The 21,629-nt window shown below is 50.8% G+C and overlaps 1 protein-coding gene across 1 annotated transcript in view; it reads left to right on the plus strand.

The window, feature by feature from the left end:
- The first annotated feature begins 10,785 nt into the window (after positions 1 to 10,785).
- The window catches only part of CASZ1 (castor zinc finger 1), a 163,793-nt gene continuing 152,949 nt past the window's right edge, over positions 10,786 to 21,629 (plus strand). Inside the window, exon 1 of the mRNA XM_030507634.1 lies at positions 10,786 to 10,851. The gene's annotated coding sequence lies outside the window, so the exon portion shown is untranslated. The remainder of the gene's footprint in view (positions 10,852 to 21,629) is intronic.

Below are 21,629 nucleotides of genomic sequence, written 5' to 3' on the forward strand. Positions count from 1 at the left end.
TGCCTTTTAAAACTAGCAAAAGCAATTAGTTCACTCCAGGGACCAATAGGTGGAAACATGTCATTTTAAAAAATGGATTTGGTGGTGGGGATCTCGGAGGCTTTCTATTAGGTTAGAATATTTCTGCTGCAAGTGATGTCTGTAGATACACTGTGCTCTGAGAGAGCTGGGGCTCGTTCAGCCCCACAATCATAGCATCATGGAATGGTTTGGGTTGGAAGGGTTCCAACCGGTTCCAACCCCCTCATGCAGTTGGTCTGACAGTGTAATAACAGCCTCAAAGTACTGCACATCACTTCGGCATAAGCATGGGTATGGAATGGACCTGTAATGCATGATTGTAACAAGTAACCAGAATACTGCGTGTGCACTTCTAAAATTGGCTGGGTTAATAAAACGTGCTGATTGCTCCCTGAGGATATCAGGGGACTGGATGATATTAGTGAGGGTCACCAGTTCAAATCTGGGGCAAGTTAGCAGTGACTGCAACAGCCCTGTTACATCCCTGTGTGCTCTCCCCTGAGCTTCTCATAGGCAGGTATCTGTGTCCATACAAGGCCCACTTTGTTGGCAGCTGGATTAAAAAAGGGAGGATTGGGTGTATTTGGGGCTTACACGGGGCTTCAGAAACACTTCTGCTTGGGATGTCAGGCCCCTTTCTTGTGTAAGTTAAAGCATGAAGCTGCTCACTCACGTCCTCTGGATTCACAGTCCTCCTGCCACACATCTTGCAAATCTCTCACCTTATTTACCTGTTGGAAGCAATAATTAATTTCAATATGGTGTTGTATTCTTTAAATAAAGATGGTTGGTTTCTAAGTTTCCAAGGGAAAGGAAAGGTGGAAATAATCGGCTATTGCTCTTGCTGATGATGGGGATTCAGGCTGCCAGTCCAGGATAGGGAGCATTTTCTATCTTGGGGAATAGAATATCACCCATATACCCACACACAGTGCTGCTGCATCAGTTTTGGAAAGGCAACAGTCTCAAGCAGGGAGATAATACAAGCTCACACCTGCACCTCTGGGTGAGCAGAGGCTTCTTGGCTTTCCAGCCTGTGCCTCAGGGCTCAGCACTGTTCAGGAGGGGTCTCAGGAGGGTGTCAGCACGCTCCTGTGTGTAGAAAACTGGTGGTTTCTGCCGTGCTCTCTGCAGCATCCTGCCCCTCCAACACACGTGGGAAGCTGAACATTATGACATGCTGAACAGGAGGGCAGCTTCTGGTCAGGCGCTTGTGTTTTTGCTGCCTTAGCTGCTGTTATAAATTCCTCACTCTGGCCTTTCACTTCTGATATTTCTCCCTTGGCCAAATCAAAGACGGTTTTGTTACCTCCGGCTCCCTGCGGACGCGGCAGCTTCAGGCAATGAAATATGCTCCAGCCTTTAGAGGGAGGACAGGGGACCCGCTGCTGGGAATCCGAGGTGGAAAAGGGTTACGGGAACAGCAGTGAGGCTTTTGCCTTCGTTTCAGCCCGTGTGCATGTGCAAGAACAACAAACCTCCCTAGCTGTGTGCTGGGAGAATAGATGAAGGTGCTTGAAAGGGCTGTGGGATTTATAATGTGGAATGAAAACCACCCAGCAGCATGTGGAGGCTGGCACTGAGACGTGCTTGCTCCTCCTTGCCACTGCCTACCTGGGGAAGTAAGGGCAGCACAAGCTCCTGCATTAATATATACTGTAATAAAATGGATGAACTGGGGAGGAGTAGTAATATTTGTGCCTGAAAGGAAAAAGAGAGGTAGGTGGGATTGCCTGAGGCTTGGCCTAGACAAGGAGGAGCTCAGTCTAGTGACTGGACATAGATGTTTAAGCTAGAAGTGAGAATGTGCTGTAGGCTCCTGGAACTATTTCCTTCCTTGTTTTTCCAGTGGTGCTGGACAAAATTTGGATTCCAGATTCCTCTTTTTCAAACCATTCAAAAGGTCAAATGTGCCTGTAGGATTAATACTGAGACCCAGCTGACAGTCCTTGGTGCACAGGAGGGAGGAGATAAGCGTTTTGCTGGAGTGGAGCTAGGGAGTTTGCTCCTGTGGCTGCTGATGTTTAGTGTTTGGAAATTGAGAGTACTCAGCCCAGTGTGATCTCTTCTGCATAACTCTGTTGGTGCTTATGAACCTGGGAGCCCAAAAGTGCCTCATTGGTCTTTGCCATCAATGGTAGAAGCCATGAAAGGCTGCAGTGAACCACAGCAAGCTCTAGACTCATGCAGTTCCTGGGGGAATCCCTCTTCCTCCCCCATGAATGACCACCCTTACCCTTGGGTGATGTTTGGGAGAAGAGGTGCGTGAAGCCCAGCCTGACTGAGAGGCAATGCCAAGGATTAGGGAATTACTGTGAAGGGTAGAAATAACCCTTCAGATCCTGCAACACAATCACCATATTCCCCTCAGGGCCTGATTTAGGGCCATAGGATCTGTTTCAGAGCTGAGGAGTTGAGGGATGCTCGGGAGGCTCCCCAGGGTTGCTGGGTCACGGCCCTTTGGACTCTGGAGGAACTCCCCTTTTCCCCCCACGTACATCTTCAACTGCGGCTCCAGAGCTGCTGTTGGAAGAGGAAGGGAAGGGTGGGAGCTTCTCCTGTAGGACCTGCCCCTGTCAGCAGCATTGGGCGGGTGGAGGGGGGGGGTCTGGCCAGCGAGCAGGCGAGCACACACAGGAATGATGCTGGAAGCCAAGGCTGGTCCTGCTGATGTGGCCCTTTCTCCTGCAGCGGATCATAAAATATGGCTCAAATTTTCATTACGGCCTCTATTGATTATCTTTTGGGACAGATGAATTATAGGGAACATTAAATTAAAAAAAAAAAAGGGAAATATCTGAATGAGTTTGGGAGGTCGATGCCAGAAAGGCTGACGCACCAAGCCTTACCGGCACTTGCCTGCTCTGTGGGCCTGCTGGGCCCTTCCTGTGGTCCCCTTTGGAGCTCCCCTTATCCCTGTCAGCTGCCCCTGCAGCAGCCGTGGGCTATCCCTAGGGACAGCCCAGACATGGAGGTGGTGGCTGGAGCGCTTGGGTGCTGTCACTGAGTCCTGTCTGATGCCACATGCTCTGCCTTGGCTGGGTGGTGGCCCTGGGAACCTTCCAGTTGAACTGTGCTTGATTGGGTGTCTGGCACCTACCTTGGGATGCTCCAGTGAAGGGGGAAAACACGGCTGTGAATGGGTAAAGGCCAGGTCACTGCGTTTGTGTGGGTCTGGTGTAAATATAATGCAACAGTGAATCATAGGAGTGGTGATGGGCTTTCAAAGGTTTCCCTCCTTCCCTGCACCGAGAGAAACATCACTGCCCTCATGTCTCCTGCGTTGAGGGGTCTGTACTCCTCTCGGGTTCATTGAGCACAGGAGCTGATTCTCAATGTGGTTTGTGGTCAGGGACCTTTGACTGCAGGTAAGAGAAATGCCAGGATCGAATCATCCCACTGTTAATGTGGTGGGCTGAAGTCAAACCAGAGGAAGAGAGATCTGGCTTCTCACTGGCTCTGGCCAGCTCTGTGCTCATGTGCAGGAGATGGCCTGGTAAGGCTTATCCTCTGCTCACTTCTCTCTGTTTCACCAGGGTGGGTGAAATCCTGTAACCTGGAATGTCGTCAGCACATGCTCAGCAGCTGGCAGTGGGAGTAATGGATGGTGCCTCTTTGAAAAGAGCCGCAGTTCAGAGCACTCTTCCTTTCCCGGTGGTAGCTCGTTTTCCTGGAGCAGACAGAGGAGCTGGATGGCTTTAAAATCCCATCTCTGTGCTTTGCTCCTGGGTTGCTTGGTGTCAGTCAGGCCGGCAGCCAGTGCTTCTGAGGAATTCTCTGTTTTCTTTGCTAACATTGAGAAGAATGCAGGCAGGGTCCCTCTGCAGCCACCCGCCTTCACACGCCAGCTTGAAAGACAAACATCCCCCTTCAAATACCTCCATCCTGCTGCTGCAGACTGACCTGGGCAGACACCAGCCCCTTCTTCCCTCACCAATCCCCCTGCCCACCACCACCAGCAGCTTCCCTTCTGGTGCCTTTTATTCACACATGTGCTCAGATCCCCATTTCTCTGTCATGCAGCAGGGAGCTTTGCTAGTCTGCATGTCTGGATGTGCTGCAGGGGCAGAACTGTCTCTGCCTGTGCCATTGCCCACAGTGCCAACCTGGAGAAGCGCTCTGGTGTGCAAACACCTCATGCATTTACTAATGTGTTTGTGTAACCTTCCAAGTAAAACCAGTGTGAGCATTCACCCTTGCTTATGGGAGATTGAGGTGCCGGCGCATGGGACCACCATTCTGAGTGCTCACTGCACGCTTGCATGTACGTGTTCCACTTCCTTGCAGACCTGTGCTGATTTCACAAGCCATCCCCAAAGCTTTGGCTTCACCTGGGCGAATGCAGAAGGTGGTGGTTTCCATGGCTCCACGGCCTGGCTCGAGCGGCACACCCTTTCTGTGTAAGCTGGCTCCCTGGAGCCCATTGTTTTTTGGCAAACAGCTTCATAAACTCCTCCAACAATTAAACTGAGAAGAAAAAAAAGAAGAAGTAAAAAACAAACACAACAAAACCCCCCACGTATTATGGAGTGAGACAGCAAACAGGTTGGAGCAACTCCCTTGGCCAGCTCCGGCCCCAAGCCCCCCAAGCCTGGGCTGCACTTGCTGGACTTGGTTTTGGGAGGTGCCTGCGCTGCTCCAACCCATCAAACTGCAGCGAGCGAAGAAACATGAAGGAAAAGGTCATGTTATTCACTTTTCTTTCTTTCCAAGCTGCAAACATCCCTCTCTCTGGGAGGGGAGGCTGCACAGATGCCAGCTCTGATTAATTTAAATATTTACCAATCCCAGGTTTTTGTTTTGTTTTGTTTTTTTTTTCACTTGTGTATGTTTGCGCTCTGTTTGTGTCCCATAAAATACCTGGTGTTTTGGGCGTACCCCGTTCGCAGGGCGCATGAGATCACACTGAAAAAATGCAGCGAAAAACATTTTCATGCCACGACACATCAAATAGGATTTTGAATTAAGATGAAGATTCCCCCCCCCCTTTTTTTTTATCTCTGAAGTTTGGGTGAAAGGGTTTTCTTTTTCTATTTCATAATCCTTTTATTTAACTAGGAAGAAAAATTGATAGGGAAAGCCTTTAAAAGTTACTTTTGCCTCATGTCTCCGTGTCAGACAGTGAAGGCAACTGCCTGTGCTGGTTGGGGCACCCCTTAGTGCGTGTTTCTGCGCGGTTGTCTTGGTGGTGGTTTGTTCCAGTGGGCAGGCAGTGAAGTCTTGAGTCTGGAAGCCAGTGCCAGCCCTGAGCTGGATGAGTGACGGCAGCTCCGCTCCTTGTCTGTCAGACTTGCTCTGAGGCAAGTGCTGTCTCCTGCTGTCTGTGCATCCCTGGCACGGGGGGCTCGTCTCCCGTGGAGCTGCTCTAAGGCTCACAGGCAGCGTGGTGTGCCCAGGGCAGGGAAAGAATGACCTTTGGTGGGCCTCCAGCACCCGCTGGGCACAGACACTCGTGGGCTTGTGTGCCCCGGAGCACGGTGCAGGAGCCAGTTTGGGCTCATCATGGCACTTTGTCCATGGTATGGGATTTTCTACATGCTTTTTGGCCACAGTCCTCTGGGAGGGAAGTTTTATTTGTGGGTTCAAGCAGTGAAAGCACTACTGACACTCACCCCACCTCCTTTTAATTGTTTTCCATGCCCATTGGGTCATAGTCTGATCTCAGCTACATCTGGGGAAGTACAGAGCTGTTCCTTGGGAAAATGGAGCATCTCCAAATGGAGAGTCACAGTGCTGGGATGAGGGTCCAGCCACCTCCTCTCTCTGCCATGTGGCTGGCAAGCCAAGCCCAAAGCACCAGTCTTTTGCAGGGGTTTTTTGTTTTACTGCACCTATAAAGGACCACAGCTTGACCCTCCCCACTGTGAACAGCAGGTCTTGAAGCTCCGTGTCAGGAGGGGACTGGGGACAAGTGGGGCTCAGTGACAATTGGAAGCTGGCACTGGAGCCAGACATCAGTGTTGGGGTGCCAGGGCGCTGCTGCCATGTTGGAAGCCTTGAGGCTGTCAGTGGGGCAGGGGTAGGTGTTCGTATGTCTGATGGTGGGGAGCTTGCACTGCTGGAACTCGAGTCCTGTGTGCTCTGTTGTGGGGAAAGGAAAAGAGAAGGGGAATAATGCGGGTGGGTGTGCTGGGAGGGCAGCAGTTGTCTCCTCTGAGCCATTAGCCAGAATCTGAAATTGGACCTGTTACTTTTGAGGAATGTAGGGCAGTGGAGAGGAGATGTTGTGTGAACGTGCACTGAAGCTCTTGCTTCAGTGTCCTAGGCAAATGCCAGAGCGTAGGATGGCAAGGAGTAGTAATTACCCCACAGCTTCAGCTCCACCACTGCACTCTTTGATCACTTATTACTTTTCTATTCCTTCTGCTTCTTGCTGTAATTGTTACAAAATCTCTCTGCTTTGGGAGGGGTCCAGGACTCCAGGGCCCAATTGCATCTGCCCTGATTCAGAAAGTGGGTCATGCTGCTTGGTCTGGGAAGAAGATACTCATCTTGCTTAGCATGATATTTATTAGGAGATAGGGAAGGGAATGCAACCGCGCTGTTGCCTAGAAAATTGCTCTGGGGGGATAGCAAAGGACTTGTGAGGGCAGAGCACAGGAGGTTCTTGCACACCCGGTGCCTGCTGAAGCTGTGCCACGTTCTTCATGCCTGCACTGCCGCTTCCCTCCCAGCAGGACGTGGTGCCAACGGATGGAAGGGTGATAGTGGAACTGGGGACAAGGAAGGGACTTGTGGCTGCTCCCCTGCCAGGAAGTGATGGGATCTTTACCTTCCTTGGGGTAGAGGCTGGTGGGAGTGGAGGGAGGGGAAAATCAGATCTGGTTTGTTCGTAGAGACGTGCTGTTCTCTCAATAGCAAAGGAAGATCTAACCTGGTTGGGTTGTGATGTGGACAAGTAACTCTGCTCCTGCACCCCTCCAGATACACAGCCAGCCTGGGTGCTCGCTCCCTGCTAAGAGCAATTGGAAAACGTGGATCCAAAGCCTGGAGTAATTTACTCTGTGGTGCATCTATCTCTCATTAAGCAACAGAGAGAAGGGAACTGGGTAGAAGCAGCAGATGATGATCCGCCCAGTGCTGGTGCAGCAGGGTCCCACAGCAGGGACTCTCCTCGTGGGGGGTAGGAGAGCACAGCTGATCCTGCCAGGCTGGCTGGGCCTGTGCTGCTGCTTGTGTGAAATCACCCTCGGGATTATCCAAAGGAAGAACTGGCAACTCCAGTAACTTGGAGGGCCGGATCCTCCACTCGTTTAAATTGGCATGACTTCACTGAAGCCACCGAAACTGCACTGATTTTACACCAGGTGAGGATCTGGTCCGGAGTCTTGTGAAAGAAGAAGACAAAGAGGGCATGAAACAGTTTTGATAGAGCCCACTTACAAGCATGGGGGCTCCTGTGCTGTCCTGAGTGGAGAGTGGGTGATTTTCTTACATTTTGGGCAACTTAGAAGGGCTCTGAATTCCTGGGGCTATGGCAAATGCCAAAGCACAGCTCCCGTGGGAGGATGAGGCACCCACATCTTTGCCAGCACTTTGAAATGCATGTTGGCAGGGTTTGGTGGGAGCATTTCCTACTCATGGCTTTTTAGTGGCAGCATGGTGAGAGGGCTGGGAGACACAGTGAGGACCCTTACCTTTTGATTTGGCCTGTTTTGAACCCTGCCAGGTTTGTTCTTCTCTCCTGGCCCATCTTTCCCCATACATTCAACACCACCAGTATCCCTCGTGGCACGTGATGCCCTTGGCTGAGGCAGGCCAGTGGCTTTAGCCTTTCACCACTGCCACCACAAGTTCTAATTCCTCTGAGATGATGGGAGGAGAATCTCCACTTCAAGGAAGTTGAGGAGCCAGTGTCTGTGTCCCACATGACTGCTCCATTGGGCAGCATTAAGCACATGCCTCCAGAAGTTGTTGGTTCCTGGCACGGCTGGCCAATTTCGTTTTCCCAGCTCTGCATCTCATTCTTAGGTGGGGGTATTATGGGATGTATGTAAGAAGGTATGTCGTATTGTGTTTCTAGAGGAGGTTGTTTGCTGTAGCACCAGGCTCTTGGGACTTGCAGGGATGCACTCACATCCGGGGTGGATCTGGACAGGGTTTCAGCAGCTCCTGGTGCAGCAGCTCAGGGCCGGAAGTGAAGAAGGGATAAAATATCCAGCTGAAACTCCTGTGGGATGTAATTACCTGAGCTGGAAGCTGGCCAGGACAGCAGGTATCGTGCATCATCTGCTGGTGGTATCAGAAGCAGCCGGCATGGCAGGAGAGGCGGTCAGGACCCAGGAGTGACGTTGTTGGTGCAGTAGGGCCACTCCTCACGGCTGCCTCTGTGGGCACTCGGCATAACGGCTTTTGAAGTCGCTTGGTGTTTGTTTCCATGGTTGTTGTGTGCACGTACTATGGTGCCTTTAAAATGCTCTTGGGAAACTGCAGCCCATGGATGGATGGCCCTGTCCTGACGCTCATTCAAATGCTCCTACTTTTTCCATTTAAAAAGAAAAGAGGAAAAAAAGCTTAAACAAAAAGAAAAAAAACAAGGAAAAAAAAACCAACAAAGGAAATTGACTTCCCAAAAATTACACTAAGCTAACATTTGAGGCCTGGCACAAATCCATCCCAGCCAGGAAACTCAGCATTAACCAGTGCGCTCCCATGGCTGCCGGGAGGGGCTGCGCTCCAGCACCACAGGCCAAAGCTTTAGAAGTTGGGGGCTTGGGGATGAAAGTCCTCAATGTGTCTGTGAAGGTGTTTTCATGCACCTCCACGCACCCAGAAAAGCAGCCTTAGATGCAGGGGCAGCTTCAGGGAGAGGGTTAACACCAGGCTCCTGGTGCTCAGATTCAAGAGCTGATCCCAGCACCTGAGCAGGGCTCCTTGCACCAGGCCTTTCCCCATGGGCTTTGTGTTGGAGGAGCAGGGACAGGGCGATGCAGCAGGTACCTGCTAGCGGCTGCTGAGGAGCCTGGAGAATTTACACCCTAGGCCAGGCTGCAAGTGAGGACAGGGTTGACTCTTCGTTCCCACTTGCTCATGACACAGCACAGCATAAATCAAGGTGATTGACAGCCACAGTTCAGTTCAGGTTAGAGGGGAAGGGATGGGGCCAGCGCTGGGGCTGGGCGAGCAGAGGAGCGGGTCACAGGAGGAGGCTCCAAGCAGAGATCCTGGCTGGTGCGGAGGGTCAGAGGTGGCCTGAGCTGAAGGGATGGAGGGAGGCTCACAGACACCTGCTGGGGTGATCTATCAGTGCTGTGTGTTCACAAGGGCTCGCTTCACTCATCAGTGCTGAAGAATTAAGGAACAGGCTCCTGTACCCACTGCTGCAAAGAGGCTGGCACCATGCTGAGAGCAGGACGAAGGTCCAGCCCTGCTCCTGCTATCCCCGGCCGTGGTGGGTTGTAACCTGCTTGTGCTGTGAATTTTCACAGCTTTGGGGTAGCGCAGACAGAAGGCTTCATGTCAGAGCTTTGATAGTATCTCATTTGAGAGGCTGGGGGAGGTCGGGATGTGTTAAGGCTGAAAATATTTACAGGTTTTGAAGTTGAAACGCAAACAGGAAAAGCCCTTTAAAAAGTGAGTGTAGTGGATATTCAAAACAGGGATTGCCATGGAAACGCCACAATATTTGCTTAAATTGACACAAAGGTTGCTGGTTGCAGGGTTCTGGCTCCTTTGGCTCCATTTTCTTTGGCCCGGCACCTATCACAAATTGATCTCAACAACCCTCTTTTGTTTTGCTTCTTGTATTTTTGTCTGATGGGAATTAAGAAAAAACCACCAAAAACTGCAAATCCCACCTCAGGACGGGGCTGAAGCTTCCGAGCTTCTGTCAAGTGTTGGAGCTGGGACTTGGTTTAATGTTGTGAGTAAAGTAAAAAGTTCTTGTTCTTTTAATCTGTGAATTTATTCATTTCCTCCCGTGCAGGAAATGGAAGGGAATTGTCTTAACAGTCTTGGGAGAGCGGGGATAAGGGTGAAACCTGTTGTAGAGGTGGCAGTGTGCATCCAAGGAGTGCAGGAAGGGACATGGGACTCGTGTTGTCCAGCTATTAGACCGAAATTTGGGAGATTGGGTTTTAGTTCCTAATTCTGCCTCAGCTTTGCCAAGTGACCTTTGACAAGTCACTTAATTTCTGTGTGCCTCACTAAACTGGAAATAATAATTCTTCCTTTGTCTCGTCCAGTTGTGTTTGTAATGTCTTTGGGGTTGAAGAATTCCATCTGATGTGGGGGTGTGCAGGGCTAGCGAGAGCTTTGAGCTCGGTCAGACAACACAAGAGAACCCTTTCCACGTCATCTCATGTGTGCAGAACTGCTCAGCTGGCGAGGGGGGGAAGCTCCTTGCAGTAAGTGGCTTAGCACTGTAGGCTGCTCCTGCAGCCGATTGACCTGGAGTTTTCCCTGGGGAAAGTTGGAGTGTGTGGCCCACTGGATAATCACCTGGGTAGTTTGTACCTTGACTTTTGCATGGCTAGAACCACACATGGCAGCGAAGGAGACCAGGATGCAGTGTGTTTGGTAGGGTGTGCAGTGCCTTGCCTCTCTGGACTGTTGTGTGTGACCAAGGCTGAGGTCTGTGGGTGGCTGTGGCATTTGAGGTCGGCGTCATTGCTTGTGCTCGTGATTCACCTGGGCTCTTGGACTGCTCAGTAAGGAATATTCATTTCCTTTTGAAACTCTCCTCAGGGCCAAGAGACTTCACCAAGTGAAGGGAAGCCATCAAATTCACACTGTCTTCACCTGAGACCACCTGCAAAACAAAGAGCCTGACTTCTCTTCTGGCTTTGCGCACTGGAATGGACCTTGAAGCCGGTGACTTCTCAATGCAAGGTACTGACTTGTTCTGTGATCAAACTGTCTGCTCTGAAGTAGGGCTGGAGTGAGTGATTTTGGCTCTCCAGAGCCTCCATTCCAGTTCCTGGGAAATCTCTGGCCTATACAGTTTAGAAGAGCTGCTGAAAGTCATTGGTTTGGGTGGCACTGGTGTGTCTTGGGCTGGCTTACAGGTAGGACTGGGTTTACCCCTGCCATCGCTGCCTGTTTCTGCAGACACAGGCACCCAGCTGACACAGCAAAGCGCCGGTTTGAACAGCTCCCTCTCTTAGCTGCCTTCTCCTAATGAGCTGCTGTGCAGTTTTAGCAATTAGGTAGGTAGTATGCCAGAACTGGCTGCATGGGAGTCCCCTGGGTAAGTATTGTGTGGGACAGTTTCTGATTGACTTGTTTCACAAAAGAAGAGGAGTTTGAGGATGTCTGTGGTTGCGGTGGGAAACTCAGAAAGGTTATGAGAGGGTGGGACTCTCTGTTTCTAAAAGCCATTTTACTTTCTTCACTGCTTGGCTCCCATCACGGCTTCTCCACAAAGAAAGGTATGGCAAAACATGGGTAGAAGAAAGCCACTGTAGGATAACGACAGTGGGATAATGTATTTCTTCTCAATGGTTTGGGGATTTGGGAGGTACCTGGTGGCAGTGCCATACTGCTGCACATAGAAGGGCTGAGGATCCTTGCTTTGGCTGGGCTTTGTATGATATTCTGTCTGCTCTGGGGAGGTAGAGGTTTTCTCGGGGGGTATCTCCATACTGTGTTGGCACCAATGAATGATGGTGATGCCCGAATGAAGATGAGCAACCCCAAGTGCCTGTGGGGATTGTGTATCACCGTGTTCCTCTGTCTTTTGCTGCTGTGCCACAAATGATACTTGGGCAAAGCAGCGTATCCAGCACTGTTGTGAGTCACAGGTACAGCTGAGACCTGAACTGGAAGGCTCGGGGTGGAGGGACTGTATTGGCTTAGCAAGAGGGAAGATGAGAAAAGTCACAGGGCTGAGATGTTGGTCTGGGGCTTCATCCCTGGCTCTGTGTGGCACGGGGGGAATTTACTCATGTTCTCAGTGCTCTACCTTAAAGAGCAACAGCCGTGATCCTCTAAGGCTCAGCAGGGCTTAGTGCCTGCCACGTGCTTCGGAGCCTACAGACCTGAGTGCTTTCAGTAAACCTGCCAGGAAACACAGTGTGCTTCAGGATGGGATATGGGTGAACTGTGCCTTCCCACACCTTCCTTGTGCTGAAACTCCTCCAGGGTCTGGCATGCTTTATTTGGAAAGCTTGGTTTTGAACTATTAATGTAGGGAACTCTGGCCTTTATCCCTGCGTGAGCTGCTCTGGTGCCTGTGTCCCCTTTTAGAGCAGGGGCATACATCTTCCCAGGCCTCCAGAGGCAAGAGAGCTTCCCAAATCAGAGCTCTGCTCAAGGGAATAGGGTAGTGGAACATGAAGAGCCTTGAGGTTTTGTCACATAAGATACAGATTCTCAGGTTTGACTGCAGCAGGTGAATTTTCCACCAAACATCCTTATGTGCCTCTCCAGAGAGGCCCAACATCCAGGGGGAAAAACTGCTGAGGGAGCAGCTGCAGAGGTTCTGGGTCCATTTTTCCATCAGAGGGAGCTTTTCCTGTAGCTTCTGGTATGGAAACCCCTCATGTCCATGTGGCATGGGCCCGGGATGTGCGAGACCTTTGAGACAAGAAGGCAGGAGGAGGAGACGGGTAGATCAGGAATTCCTTAAGTGCTGAAATGAACCTTAAGGTTCAGGTTCTTGTGGATCAGTAATCCTTTTTGATGTTGCCTTCTCCTACTGGGTGCCTTACCTGTACAAAGCCGAGTGTTCTTTAGGGGCTCTTTTCAGAGAGACAGAAGCTCATTAGAGACAACAGAAGTATTTCCTGTGACTCCAGCTGTTTTCTGAGGTCCCCCTAGTTCTACAAGCATCACTTCAGTGGAGGAGATGCATTTAGCCTCTCAGGCATGTGGCTTTGTGATCGCTCATGCTCTGGACTAGAAATCCCTCTGTTCCAGTCTTCAGCCCTGGAGCAAGTTGTATGGCTTCTACTTTCAAAACAAACTCAATTGGCTATGGGCTACAGAGGCTGTTTGCACGTTCTCCAGAGCCCGTCCCTAGGCTGTGATTGCTTTTGCACTCTGTTTATAAGCACAAGCTGGCTGTTTAGTCCTAGAGCTAGAAAGGTTGGGGGGAGTTTTCTTGTTTGGTTGATGAAGGGTAGCCCTTATGCAGGGAAAAATGTGGGAAAATGGTTAGAAATACCTGCTCTGTCTGTGTTTCAATTCAAAAAACATTTCCCCTTACTTCAATCTGAAAAGTAAACCTAAAGTTGGGGCTTAACTTGGGCTGACTGTGCTACTTCTGCTGGGATCCTGGGGGTCAGTGCATGCGAGCGAGGTGGGAACTCTGCCTTGTGCAGCACTGCAGCCAGCCCAGCCCAGCCAGCCCTGACGGCTCCGATCCTGAGCTGGGGAATATGAAACAGCCTTGCAAAATCATTGTGGAAATTTACCCGCCTGTGTATGAAATCAGCTTGCCTGCCTTTGCCAGGAGGAGTTTAACTTGCCCATTAAAATATACATCTATTTATGTATTACTTGTTCTGTGAGAGAAAATTTTCCCAGGCAGTTACAAAACTCAGTCTAGACTGTAACGTGTGGCATCTGGTGGTAACATGCCATATACATATATCTGAATACAGTATCTACTGTATCACCCTGCTTGGGAGTTAATAGCACGTATCTGGATTATAGCAAGGGCTTTCCATTCACAGCACGCTCTCACTGGATAAAAGTTTGGCCCGGTTCCTGCCTGCACTGGTCTGAATGGGGCTCTACCCTGCCTGCTTGTACCCAGATAAAGCAAGGCAGGCATTTCCATGCTGCCTGTTCTGACCTGTGGCCCCACGGTCCACCTAGGCTGGAGGCAAGAGTTGTGGGGTGCAGCTCTTCCGGTAGGGCTGAGTTGAGGAGAGGGAAAGATGTTAAAAGCCTGGCTGGGATAAGAGCAGGGTTGTCACATCCATCTGCTCAGGCCCTGACGAGCAGCTGATCCATATTGTTAACATATTGCCTGCCATATGGGCTAGCTCAGCTCTCCAGGAACGCTTGGGAGACCTGACCTCTAGTGTGACAAGATGTGAGCATGAAGGACGGGTTGACAACAGCCCTTGGGTCTCGGAGTGTGAAACTGTGTTCCAGCCACTTCCGCTGCCTTCCCTGCACTCCCTGGCGCTGTCTCTCCCTCCCTCTCTTCCCTCTCTTCTCCCTCTCTAAGGGTTTTTCCTCCCTCCCCTGTTTTCCGCATCCCTGGTCTGCACTAGATCAATGACCTTCACTCATAACCAGACTGGACAGTTCTGACTCCCTCCCCCAGGCCTTCGATCAGATGTTTGGTTGGCGGCTGTGGAAAGCTGAATGGGGGGAAGTCAAAGGAAGGGAAAGATGATCATGTGCTTGGCAGGCCTTATAGCTGTCCTTACCGTATCTGGCCTGGGAATGGGGCTGAAGCCTGATCCACTAAGGTCCTTAGCACCTCCTGCTCATGTGGGTAATGGCACACGCTCATACAGCCTCCTCATGGAGGGCCAAGTCCAGCAATGGGATCTAGGCAGGTTGAAAAGGCTCAGAGGTTCAGGGAAGGGCCCTGATGTAGAGTTGAAGGAGGAAACACTTGGGAGACACAGAACGATTTAGTCTCAAACTCAAGGTAGGTGCAGCCCAAAGCCCTTTCTGAAGCCTGGCTGTGCCCAGCAGCTAGTGATTTTGCACCTGCAGCATCCACATGAGGGGGAATAGTTGCCCAAGGTGCAAACACTGAAGAGGTTTTCCAGCAGGAAAGTGAGGAAGCAGCTGAGCAGGATCCCTCTGCAGTGTTGGAGGAGGTCTGAGTGCGGAGCCTGTGGGGCAGCGAGGTACAAGCACAGAGCTCGTGTGCGGATGTGTGGAGCAGCTTAGCCGTAAAGAAGCCCAGTGCTTAAGTGAGTGCTGAGAATTGCCTGGGTGAGCATCACGCAGGAGACCAGCCTGCCCCAAAAACTCGTATGGAAGAAGGAGGTTCAGTACTGGAGGAGACATGACTAGGCCAGGCCTTTATGGGTTTAGACCTTGCTTTTTCTGCCACCTTCGGTTGTTCTTCTGACTTCATGGTATTCTCAGTCTCCTAGATCCATGCAGATGAAGGTGGCCAGCTCTTTCCTAAGGCCTCTGTCTTCACACTTGAACTTTATGGAGGTTAAATCCTGGCGCTGTTAAAGCAAGCATGAGATTTGCCATGAACCTCAGTGGAGTCAGGATTTCAGCCTTGGCTCCTCAGAAAAGGAGCAGGATGTTTCCCAATCTCTCTTACCCATCAGCTCTGTCAGACCTGCAGGCATGACTTACCTGTCTCTGAGTCTCCCCAAGTAAGGGTTGCCTTTCTTTTAAATGCCTGTCCTGTGAAAGTCAGTATCCTCAAAAAAAGTGTGATTTCATTGCTCTCCATAAAGCTTTTAGACCTGTTTAGGGTCTTTTCTCACTCTCCTTCCCCATATACCTGCAATGCAATGAGCATTAATAGTGTTTATTTGTAGAGAGGAGCCCACTGAGGTATTGCAAAATAAAACACAGTGATGAGTTGTGGTTTATTTACTCAAGCTTCACTGATGTAACAAACCTGATTTTATGCTAATAATGACTCAGAAGCAGAGTTGGGAGGAGAAGCCAGATCTCCTGATTCCTTTAGCCAGATCTCCTGATTCCTTTAGCCAGATCTCCTGATTCCTTTAGCCAGATGACAGTATTTCTTCCTGGCCTTACTAGATCCAGCAGCAGTTGTCTCAGCTGGGATGCAGGAGGATTTCCATGGCACCCTGATGAAGGAGGTAGCTAAAGGAACAGGTTAATAGACCTCTGCCAGTTATACGTGTAGGAACAGTTCAGCTCTGGTAGGGACTGTATGTGGGGCTGTTTGTCTGTCCATAAGGCAGCTATCCAGTGGGAGCCAACGGGGGTGCTGACCTGCCGGAGTTCCTCAAGGAAAGGCGATTGGAAAGCACTTGGAACAATCAGTGTGAAGTATGCACCTGAGTGTTCGAGGGAAATGCATGTTCAAAATGTAGTTCTTAAAAATCTGTTGATAAACCCAAAAAATGTGAGAAATGAACAAATAGTGGAAGGTGAATGTGATCTGTTCTCTGATGGCTTCTGCTGGGGCTCATTCCAGAGCTGGTGCTCAGCACATGGGGCAGTGCTGGAGGTGAGGCTTATCTCACTACTTGAGCTGAATATGGAAGGCCTGTTTTAGCATATTGCCTCTGACAAATTATGTATTAATGCTGGGGCTTTTTTCTGTGTTGTTATTACTGCAGTTACACATTAACCATTAAGAGCCACAGGTAAGCCATCTGCTGAGGTGAAGCAGCAGAGCTGTGTTTCAACCAGAACTACCCTCGTATTTTGCCAAGGCAGTTTATGATCTGTCCCAGTGTCTTTCTTGTGATTCTTGCTGAGTTTGTCTTAGCTGTACATTAATGGAACATACAAGAGAAAAAGAGGAGAGGACAAACTAAGGTGAGTTTGAAAGTAAAATGAGCAAACAATATTGCTAGCCTTGTCCTTTCAGAAGTCAAAAGCTACTCCCCTCCTCCCCCCAGTTATAAGGCTTAATAATAGCGAGGTTTCTATGTGTTTAGGATGCACAGAGATCACATTGCAGGTTGCTGTGCCCTGCGAGTGGGAGAGCAGGGGGAGCAGAGGGAGGGATAGCACTATACACACATTGTTGTACAGAACAGAGTTCTGATGTAACCTGCAAGATCTCAGGCTTTAAGAAAAACACGAAGCGTTGCAAGGTTGACAGGAGTTGGCACATGGGAGCAATTCCTGCTTGATTATCATGTCTCTGAAGTGTGCTGGCCTAGAGAACAGCCTACTCAGGGACCTGGTTGCCATCCTTCCTTGCCAGGGCTAGTTACAACAGGAGCTGAAGGCAGTTGCCCCGAAGGCCGGGGATGTTTTGGGAGGCTTGTTTTACCCAGGTCACATACGGCATCAGGCAGAGGGGTCTGTCCTCTCTGACAGCCTGTCTTTGAGGAGCTGGTAGCAGGACATCCTTGATCCCTGATAGAGGGATAAAGGTAGAGAGCTCTCCTGGGCATGGAGCGAGGACAGCTTCTTGGCATCTTCGACTGTAGAAGTAGAACCCAGCGCTGTTGCCAGCCCTGCTTGTTCCCTGGGGCAGTTGGGCTCTGGCTTTCCCCTGCAAGAGGCTTCTTCCTTTGCACATGAGACTGTTGTATCCCTGGCTTTCCCAGCCCAGAGGGAGCTGCTGGACCATGAGGGTTGCTTCCTCCTCCTTCCTCCCCAACTTCCCAGTGCTCCTAAGCTGGGGGTGACCAGCAAGGGGGAAAGTGCAGCCACCCTCTCCTGGGACAGGCTATCCAAGCAGGAACTGAACAAGGAACAGGGACCATTCCAGGTGCCTTCCAGGACCCCAGCACATCAGTCAGCTAGCAACTTCTGGGCTTGCTCTTTGAACCCCACCATGTTAGCTACATTCCCTGTATCCTTGTTCTCTTCTACCCACTTGCTCATTCCCCTGTGCCACTTTTTATGGGTTTGCCAGAAAGGAGAGGAGATTTTTCTTTCCCTTGTTTGCTTCACTCCATTACTCCCATCTGTTCATCCAGGCCCTTAGTCGCTTTGTTTTAGTCTTGTGGATTTGGGTGCTCTGTTTGCTCTCTGGGATGCTCTTCTGGACCAGGCTGGTGTGGGAAGGAGGTCTGGTGCACAGGCCAGCACAAGGGGTGGGGGGAAATGTGCCTCTTCAAATTAATCAGAGTTTTCTCCTCCAGAAATGCTAATGGGGGAAAAGCAATTAAAGCAGCCTGGTTTTTATTAAGTAATCTGTGTTAAGAGCTTGTAATGAAGTTTAGTGCCGCTGTGACTCGATATTTCAGCTTCATCGGTTTGAGTCAAAACAATCCAAAGTGGGAAGGGAGCGAGGAGGTGAGCTGCTCCCCAGCTTTCCTGTGTAATGTGACCATGGCACTCACTCTTCATCCTGCCCTGGAAAGCTGCACTGCATAAGAAGAGAGCTTTAGAACCTGCACACCTAAACTGGATGGCTTCTTCTGGTTTAAAATACTTGTTCTCAAAGCGGGGATGATCCTTGGAACAGCCTTTGTCTTGTTTCTTGGAGTAGTTGTAAATACCGAGTTTTCCATAAGGAGCAATGAGGGGTTGGAACTGGATGATCTTAAGGTCCTTCCCAACCCTACCTATTCTGTGATTCTATGACAAGGGATAGCAGAGAGGAGGTGGGACCCTCCAGAACCTCTGAACAGGTTCATAAAGCTTTTCCAACATCTGGAGAAGTTTTAGGTGCGAGGGTGGGGATGGTTCCACCCATTCCTGTCCTCTGCACCTCCAGGCCTGTGCTCGCTGCCCTCTGAGCAGCACAGAGTGGCAAAGAGCCAGGAATGTGAGCATCCGGAAGTAGCCCATCTCCTCCTCCTCTCCTTCCTCCCACCCCAGGAGAAGCCAAGAGAGAAAAGGGACAGTGTCTCTTTAAACAACTCCATGCCAAGCCTCTGCCGACCTGTTTTATCTGAAGTCCAACCGCATGTTGTTCCAGGGCCGATCCGCTTTAGCTAATTAATAATCTGACAGGAGCCACCCAAGGGATTAGCTGCTGAGACGAGCCAGACCAAACCCCCAGCAAATGAGCCCCGCGCTCCCGGGGGACTCGGAGGTGACTTTGGGGGGCAGGGGGCTGCACCACATGCAGAAGGGTGTCGAGGGCCTGAAGGGGATTTATGGCATCTGGGAAGGTGAAGGGGGAGGTGAGGGGTTACAATTTATGAGATGTAAACTAATAAATCAGTTAGTTGAGGAGGGGAAAGGGGGAGCACCAAATTAAAAGATAACGTCTTAAAGGAACAGTGTAAACGGATGGTGTTCCTTGTGGCAGGGGGTACCAGGAGGGTTCCCAGTGCAGATCATGTGGAGATTCCTCTGCACCGGCTGCCTGGGAGAGAGGAAGAGATAAGAGGATGTTGATGGTCATTGAGGGGAAGGGAGAAGCATCTTCACACAGATGATGGGTTGGCTTTTGTGGCATCAACATGAAGGAGGGCACAAGGCCACCTCTTGATCACAGAAGACAGGGGCTGTGGTGCCCCTGGCCTGGGTAAGGGGATTCATGGTCATCCTCTGCACTTTATGTTCCCATTTGGGCTTCCAGCCTTGTGGGGAACTCTTTGGTTCCCTACTTGTTAAATGAGATTAGTGGAATGGGTCAACTTGGAGCCAGATAAATCACTATTAGAAGAGCTGTGCGAAGACAGTGTGATACATTTTCTTCTCCAAATTTGCCTCTTCAGTGACTCTTCAGGCAGCGATGGGGTTTGGAGTTTGCTCCTGAGGCAAGTGTGTGGTTTTGTTCTGGAGGCTTGCAGAGGTCTGGGACTTCTGGTGGTGGAGGTCCATTTTCTCCTCTGATTTCAGGAGCTCTGTGCCTGCTGGGTAGGGTAGTGGCCTTGGGCATTGGTTTTCCCCTTCCTCCTCCGCTGACCAGTCCCAAAGGTGTTTTGCCTGTTGCCTTTCCATACCAGTCCTTTCTGATGCCTTGAAACCTCTCCTGGCGCAAGGTTCTTTATGAGAGCATGCCCAGGCCTCAGCTCTCTCTAGGGGCTGTTCTAATGCAAACAGTAATGCAAGATGGGATTTCCAAAAGCCTTCTTAGGGAGATTTGTAATCCCTGCCCCATGACGGTGCTAGACACAAGCTAATGGAGAGGGACCCGTGTGAGCTCTCTCTGCCGACCCAGGGCAAGCCTCTGAACCCTTGCCAAAGGCCAAGCTCTTGACGTTGTTGCCTGCAAGGGCAGGAGATTCCTTTCTTTTCTCCATCCCCACCTATCCTGCAGCAGGCCCGGGACAGCACGGCCCCTTCCCTACCCAGGGCTGTGGCTGGGGAACGCCTCTTTGCTGAAGGGGTCTTGGGCTCATGTGGGAGCTGCCCTGGAGCGCAGAGCCTGCGGATCGCTCTTCCAGTGGGGCAACCGCATTAAGCAAACCAAACTCATCTGACTTCATCTCCTACATATTCCTTCTAGAGAGCTGCCTTGCAGCTTGCAGGGTCCCCAACACAGACATGTTGGGCTGGGGCAGCTTCTTGTGATCTCAGAAGGCAGAGAGTTGGGAGGGAGCAGTGCTGTGCCTTGGTGGAGCTGAATTGTGATGCTGAGCCACCTTCTGTTCTGGGCAGCTTTGGTGGGCTCTAGCTTGGGTCTGGGCTGCCAGAGTGATCTAGAGCCACTGGAAGCCTCTCTCTGCCCTTCTGCCAGTGCTGTGCCATCCCATCCCATCGCATCCCATCCCACCCCATGCCATGGCACCCCTCCTCACCCTGCTGTGCTCACGCAGTGCTGTGGCAGTGTGTGGGGAAGCAGTTCCGGAGGCTGGGCTGGCAGTCGCGCCGTCGCAGCCGTGGTTTGGCCTCCCTCCTGCAGAGCTGCCAGTGGCCCACGCTGCCTCCTGACCAACATCATTAGTGCGGGTATTTATATTTCATTAACAACATGAAGCCAAAATGGTATTAAAAGCAACACCAATGATAAATAGCTTATTAATAAACAGGGAACCGGCTGCACCACGCGCAGATTCAATCCCTTCCTAAACATGTCTCTACCACTAAAACCATCCTTTTAACTCTTGCTGTGCTGGAGAGATTTGAAGGATGCTTTGGGGAAGGATGGGAATGAGATAAAAGCAGGGGGTGGGGGGACAGTGTCATGGTTCTTACTAAGGCAGCTGGCTGGGGATGGTGAGATGGTGTTGATCGCTCCAACGTGCCGCTGCATTTCCACTGCTGGGTGGGACACGTTTGATTCTGTGTTTCTGGTGTAATTTTGATTGCAGCAGTAGCATAGAGAGCATGAAACAGAAAAGCAGAGAGGTTTAAGATCCAAGTGAGTGTCTACCTTTGATTTTACCATCCTCTGCCCTGTTTCCCCTGCACACCTCTCCCTGGCTTGGGCAGTACCATCCACACAATCTCCTGCCTGCACCAGCTCTCTTCCAGTGATCTCTGAGGACATTCTCTGTCCTTATTCCTCCTGGTGTGTTTATTCTAGGGATTAAGAATGTTAAAAATGTGGCTTTTCTCGTAAGCTTGTCAATCAGTTTGTTATTTTTGTTTTTTGTTTTTGTTTGCCCCCAACTCCTTCTTCTCTGAAACGACTTCCCATGCTCCTGCCCCACCCCAAGTACAAAGGCCCTTTTATTGCTCTTCCTGCTCCTTCTTTCAGCAGTAAATTAATTACCTCGGGAACTTGGATGACTTTGGAGTCGGAGGCTCCCCCCAAACCACCTCTGGGTTTCTCAGAGGAGAGGTTCCCCTCTCCAAACACAGCTCCTGCACTTTCCCAGAGGGAGGACGCGGTGCAGGGCTTTGCCTCGCTTGGTCACACTCCTGCCATGCAGCACAAGCTGCTGCCTCCTTCACATCCACACACACTCCTCTGCTCCCATGTGGGTCCCCCTGTTCTCCCACAGCCAGTGTCTGGTCAGCAGCACTGCAGCCTGCACACAACACCCCACGTGTTATCTCCAGAGGCAGCAGTGGCAGGTCCTGGCCACGCTCCTGGTCCCTGCTGCCTGCATAGGCATGCCTTGCATGCAGCTCCCCAGGCTGGGCAGCTCTCCAGTTGGCCATGCTCATGTGTAGTGCTCTGGCTGCATGCACCTCGCTGGCTTAGGTTGCAGCGATTGCAGGTTTAACAC

The sequence above is a fragment of the Strigops habroptila genome, chromosome 16 (assembly GCF_004027225.2).
Source record: "Strigops habroptila isolate Jane chromosome 16, bStrHab1.2.pri, whole genome shotgun sequence".
Classification (NCBI taxonomy): Eukaryota; Metazoa; Chordata; class Aves; order Psittaciformes; family Psittacidae; genus Strigops; species Strigops habroptila.